Source organism: Chrysochloris asiatica, unplaced genomic scaffold (genome assembly GCF_000296735.1).
Source record: "Chrysochloris asiatica unplaced genomic scaffold, ChrAsi1.0 scaffold00036, whole genome shotgun sequence".
Classification (NCBI taxonomy): Eukaryota; Metazoa; Chordata; class Mammalia; order Afrosoricida; family Chrysochloridae; genus Chrysochloris; species Chrysochloris asiatica.
Genome location: NW_006408554.1, coordinates 2230016 through 2236286, shown reverse-complemented (window position 1 = coordinate 2236286; position 6271 = coordinate 2230016). Strand labels below are relative to the sequence as shown.

Below are 6271 nucleotides of genomic sequence, written 5' to 3'. Positions count from 1 at the left end.
TGAGGCGTTCTGCTCCCGTAAAGATTTACAGCCTCGGAAACCCTGTACAGGGTCGCTATGGGTCGGAACCGACTCGACGGCACTAAACAACAACAACAACATATATATATAGGTGAGGATGTGGTGAAATTGGAAAGCATATCCATTACTGGTGGGAAAGCAAAATGGTACAGCCATTGCGAAAAACACTGTGGCAGTTTCTTAAAAAAAAAAAAATCAAAGTAGAACTAACATACAACTCAGCAATTTCACTAGAAGGTATATACCCCAAAATATTTGAGAGACTCAAAAAGCAACTTACATACCAATATTCACTGCAGCACTATTAACAATGCTCATCAACAGATGAATAGATACACAAAATGTGATATATATGTCCAACTGGAATACTACAGAGCCAGTATGAAGTCCTGGGAGTTCAATGGCTCTGTGGGACAAGCACTGGACTAAGAACCACAAGATTGCCAGTTTAAACCTACCAGTCACTTCAAGGTCTCTGCTCCCGCAAAGATTTACAGCCTCAGAAATACTATACAGGATCATAGAGTCAGAAAAGACTCAACTGCACTTAGCAAGTATGAAGTTCTGAGATATGCTACAACATGGATGGTGCTGGAAGACATGATGCAGAGTGAAATAAGGCAATCACCAAGGACAAATATTATTTGACCTCACTTCCATAAAAAGACAAGAAAAGCCAAATATATAGAGAGGGTCAGTGAGAAAGAGGAAGACCCAGGGTCTGCAACAATAACAATTGCTCAATATAACTATAATAAAACATAACAATTGTGAGGAAGCACAGAACCAAGCAGTGTTTCGCTGTGTTGTACATAGAGGGTCGCTACAAGTCGAAACTGACTAGACAGCGTCTAACAACGAGACCAAAGTTTATTAGTGCATAACAGGAGTGGAAAGGAAGAAGAAAGTGAAATTAGACGTATCATAATGGAAACTCACAATGATTAAGAGTAGGGCTGCACAAATAATTCATGTAACTGCTGTGAGGTAGTTGTACATCTGTAAAACGGTGAATTCATAGAAACTCTATCAGCTGTTCCACGGGAGAAAGATGAGGCATTCTGCTCCCATAAAGATTTACAGCCTCGGAAACCCTGCACGGGGTCGCTATGAGTCAGCACCAACTCCGCTGCATACCACCACCACCATATATATTGTTGTTGTTGTTAAGTGCCATCGAGTCAATCCCGACCCAATGTACGTTTTCCGAAGAGCAGCTGGTGAGCTTGAACCGCCAACTTTGCAGTTCAAACGGCTTTGCAGTCTGGCACATTAACCCATAGGGCCACACCAGGACTCCACCATATATATATATTTGTTGTTGTTGTTAAGTGCTGTCGAGTTGATTCAGACCTATAGCGACCCTGAACAGGGTTTCCGAGGCTATAAATCTTTACGGAAGCAGAAAGCCTCATCTTTTTCCGGTGGAGCAGCTTGTAGTTTCCAACTGCTGACTGTGAGATTGGCAGCCCGATTCATAACCACTACATTATATCTATGTGCAAAATGGCAAAAATAAATAGCTACTAAGGCTGCTCCTATACAGGGTCGCTATGGGTCAGAACCGACTCAACAGCACTTAACAACAACAAGGCTGCTTATTTACAGAATTTGGTTTCTTCATTTGGAGTTTTAGGGTCATGGTTTATGGGACATCCAAGTTAATTGGCCTATTAAGTGTCTGGAGTCGGTTCTGACTCATAATGACCCTGCTTAGGGTTTCCAAAGAGCACCTGGTAGATTTGAACTGCCAACCTTGTGTTTAGCAGTCATGTGCTTTTCCTTCAATGCCACACCAGGACTCCAGTAACTGAATTAGTAACTTGTGTCTTGCTTCTGTTCTACCTTCTAGTACACTATGTAGTGCCTGGGGCTTTAAGTTTGCAAACAGCCATCCAAGACACAATGATTAATCTCTATTCACCTGGAGCACCAGAGGAAAAAGGAGCAGTCAATAACTAAGAAAGGATATGAAATATGTGGCTAATTGCCTCTATTGTCTCTGCTATGGCATGAGAGCAAACTAACTGGCTGGTGTCTGACTATCATTACTGAACATTTTCATCTAAAAATTCAACAGAACATTAATAATCAAAAGGGGGGAAATGCAGAACAGAATTTCAGATTCTCATGTGTGTCATGCCCTGAAATAATCTTCAACCATTAAACCAAAAATACACCCTGAAGTCTTCTTAAAACCAAACAACGACTTAACATAACTAGTAAAGACTGCCTGTTTTCAGCATTGTACTGCGTGGTTAAACACACAAGTTTCCTACTAGATAGGAAAATTAAGAGGCAGTGAGTTTATGTTAATGAGAAAAGAAGAGAGTGGAAATAGTTGTATAATTAGAAGAATGCCACTGTACAAAGTGTTAAATTGGTGTACACTCTGCTGAAGGTTATGAAACCGTTCGACATAGTTCAGTCTTGGGTGAAGGAAGCAAGGGCAGCTTATGTGTTACATAGCAACCAAATTTCTTGCCTATTAGATTTTGGCCAAAGTAGGTAAAAGGCAGTGGTGCCCTGCTCAAAGATAACAGAGTTGACCACACTCAAAGCAGTTTAGTCAGCTGCCATGTTTGGGGCATTGCTGCCTGTTTCCTTGTTGTTACGTGCCATCGAGTTGTTTTGACTCAAAGCAACAGGTATAGGGATTCCAAGGTATAGGCTGGAACATCTAACTTGCAGTTAGCAACATTCATTCTATAGCACCATATCAGGGCTCACTAGGATCAAAATACTTCGCACAAGAAACCTGATTGCTGTGCACGTGCATGCTGTCCTTGTTTCCATCAGCCATGACTGGATCCCTTTGAAGTGGTACAAAGCCCTGGTTCTGCTCTGTTATATTGTTGTTAAGTGCCAATGAGTTGATGGACACTCATAGTGACCCTGTGTAGGGTTTTAGTGCTTATCCTGCAGTGCCACACTGTATTATATTAACTACTAAAAAACAAAGAACTAAAATATTTTTTTTTAATAAAGGTGTAGAGGTAAATACTTTTAAATTGACGAATGTTATTGTAACAAAATGAAGTACACTATTTGTTAACTGTAAAACTGACGATGTGCTTTGTAAACATCCACTCATTTTACAATAATGAGGTTTTTGTTTTTTTAATTATTTTTCATCTTTAAATACATGTCCATTCTACCGTCCTACAAACAATTTGAAAAAAACATCAGGGCATGTAAATAAAATGACAATTTCCAACAACCTATGGTTTTGTAACATTTACTTCTCCTTCCTCCCTCAAAAAGTTTCCAGATACAGTTCATTCCAATTACAGCTAAATACTATTAAAGAAAATAAGGATTAATGAAGTGGACTGCAAGGTTGGTTTGAACTGTAAGGTCAACAGTTCAAGCTCACCTGCCGCTCCTCAGAAACCCTATACAGAGTCGCTATGAGTCGGAACCAACTTATCAGTACTTAACAACTAAAAATTCCCTACAGTAATATCCTATCAGGTACATTAGGACATACAGTTCCAGAATCCAGCAAGCTACTAACTGAAAACAGGCAGGACACTTCATGGAAAGAGGGCACTACAAATGGGCGAGGATTTATTTATCATGAAAATAAGGTCCAGTATGTATTTGGACTGCTGATATAACCCAATGGCTGTTCTGAATTTCATTATATTCACTCCATAAATCGGAAACTGTGTATCATTAAATCTAAATAATCCTCAACAATATTGCCTTACAAAATTACTGATTATCTATAATTTTGTTATCAGCATCCATTCTACAAATGATATGCAACTCTCACTTAAAATGTCATTTGACAATATGAAAAGCAAAAGCAATTATTATCTCCATTCTTAGACTACAAAGTACTACAAAAGTCAGTATCATGCAGAGATTCTTATGCTAGAATATTCACAGGATCCTTAAAAAATGTTTTCCATTTTCACCTTAAAAAGAGGTACAATAAAAACTTTTGTACAGGGAAAACAAAACAGCTTAGTTAGTATAAATCTGAATGTCTCCTAAAAGCCTATGAAGATTCCAAGCATACAGAAGTATCACTTAATATACTATTCTTGTGTGTGTGTGTGGGGGGGGGGGAGGCGGAATTTCAGATATCAATTTCATAAACCAGGTGTCATAGATAGATAGATAGATAGATAGATAGATAGATAGATAGATAGATAGATAGTGTGTGTGATACAGGGTAAGCAAATGATAAAATGGGTAAAAGGGTAACAGGTGAATCTGAGTGAAGGTTATAAAGGTGTTCCTCTTATCCTTGGAACTTTGGTAAGTTTGAAATCATTTCCAAATAATAAATTAAAACTTTAAAAAAATTGTATGGCATTCTATCTGAAATCAACCATACATACTTGGATTACACAGCAACATTTTTACAAAAAGAGAAACTAGTTTTAGAGGGAAAATGCACTGATTTTTGAGGAAATACGCAACTATATCCTTCCAACTAATGATCACTTAGAAGTAAATTTCAAATTATACTGCAAAGCAATGAACTGTGACAGTGGTGACTTGAGTTGAAATCACACCAGAAAAGGAAAAAAAAAAGGCACACACATCACATAGCTTGGCATAAATGCTTCACAAATTTAATACAGGCCAGACGCAAAATTCAGCAAATCTACAATTCAAGTGATATGCAGTAGCTCTGGATTGCAATAAATATAAACAAACTGAACAATAAAAAAACTTGCCATATTACAAAAACAACCGAGATGCCAAATTTATCTCATTTTTTATGGTTTTATTAAATGTTTTTCTGCTGCAGCTGAATTCACAACAGTATTCGAATCCTCAAAGAAAGCAAGGATGGAAATGATCTATCCTGGAGAAATGTTGCAATCTTTTCTTCTACAACGTTACTATTATCTTGCCTACCACAATTTTAATTTCATGTGTTCACTATGCTTTCCTAGAACATAAAGATGCATCAGGAGAAAAATAAGTCTCATCAAAAGTTCATTATAATTGTGAAATCAAACATTAACTAATAATGCTTCTCAATTAACAGTGAAATGCTTTCAAAATACTATCCTTTCCGCCAGATCCACCCACTTTTAAAATCCTTTAGTATATTCCTGGGTTTACCCTAAATTAATGGAGTCCTGAATCTTCTACCCAAGTAGTTCTTAACCTTTCCTGGGGAGCAAAACGGAGGCAGGGAGAGACAGATCACAACAAACACGGTCCCTTGCCAAAGAAAAATGTTCACAAATGTAAAATTCTACATGTATTTCCAGGGACTTCGAAAACCCCAAGGCCGTGATACCTTTCCTCCTCCCCAGAGTGCAGAAAGAATTCTAGCATCGCATCTCCTCCATATACTCCGCAGAACCACCACCATCACAATCCCCCAGGAGAGACAGGAGTCCCTCCCCTTACACAGTGCATTCTGCAACTGATCTTTGTCTCTTCGCCCAACTCCCTTCACCCTGGCAAGGTCACTAACTGCCAACTACTCCTTTAAGCCGAGCCATCACGGTAGTAGTCCCTCAGAACCACAGCAAACTTACCTGTCATAGGATATATTTTGTCCCCACGGCCCCACCTACCTACCCCATTTCGGAGAGTTACGTCTTCACCACTTGCCCATTACACAGAAATAGCCGCCCCACCCCCCTGGCGCGCCCCAGCCGTGTCCATGCTAAGTCCAGCACCCCAGGCCCATTCCGCGAAGACCCTCTCCCAGGGCCTCGCTCCATCTCTTCCCCCAGCAGGGACCCTCCCACTCCCTCTCTGCCATCCCGAGGCAGCGCTGGCCGTTCCCTCTTCCGGCGGTTCCCACCGGCCCCCCTTGACCCCCACCTTCCAGCGCGGTTCCCACCTCCCCCGGACACCTCCACTTGGGCAGGCCTCCAGCCTTCCTTTCGGCTCCTCCCCTCAGGACACCTGTGTCGTCCCACCCCCTCCACACACCCCCTCAATTCATTCGCCTCCTCCCCATTACCCGCCTTCTCTCTCCCCTACTCCCACCACCCCCGTCACCTCTCCCCCTCCCCCTAGAAGAGAGCTCGAGGAGGGAGGAAGGCGCGGGGGAGGGGAGGCCGCCCAGGGGCCGCTCTTCCTGGGGTTCGCCGCACGCCGAGGATCTGCAGGGCACCCCAGAGCTCTCAGCCTCCTCCGCCTACGGAGCGGAAGTCGGGGCCCTCCGGGCGCACCCAAAGAGGGTATTTACCTTCTTGCCAGAGACACTTTGCAGACGACTCCAACATTGGCAAACACTACAGAGAACTGATCCCGCTCGGCCGCC

At 41.7% G+C, this 6271-nt stretch overlaps 1 protein-coding gene across 3 annotated transcripts in view; it reads right to left on the bottom strand.

Annotated features, from left to right (window-relative positions):
• The window catches only part of STAU2 (staufen double-stranded RNA binding protein 2), a 473318-nt gene that overhangs the window by 466056 nt on the left and 991 nt on the right, over positions 1-6271 (bottom strand). For 2 of the 3 annotated variants that reach the window (XM_006860012.1, XM_006860011.1), the window contains exon 1: positions 6197-6265. The exons of the other annotated variant lie outside the window; for it this stretch is intronic. The gene's annotated coding sequence lies outside the window, so the exon portion shown is untranslated. Of the gene's footprint in view, positions 1-6196; positions 6266-6271 lie in introns of those variants that run through there. 3 annotated transcript variants of the gene reach the window in all.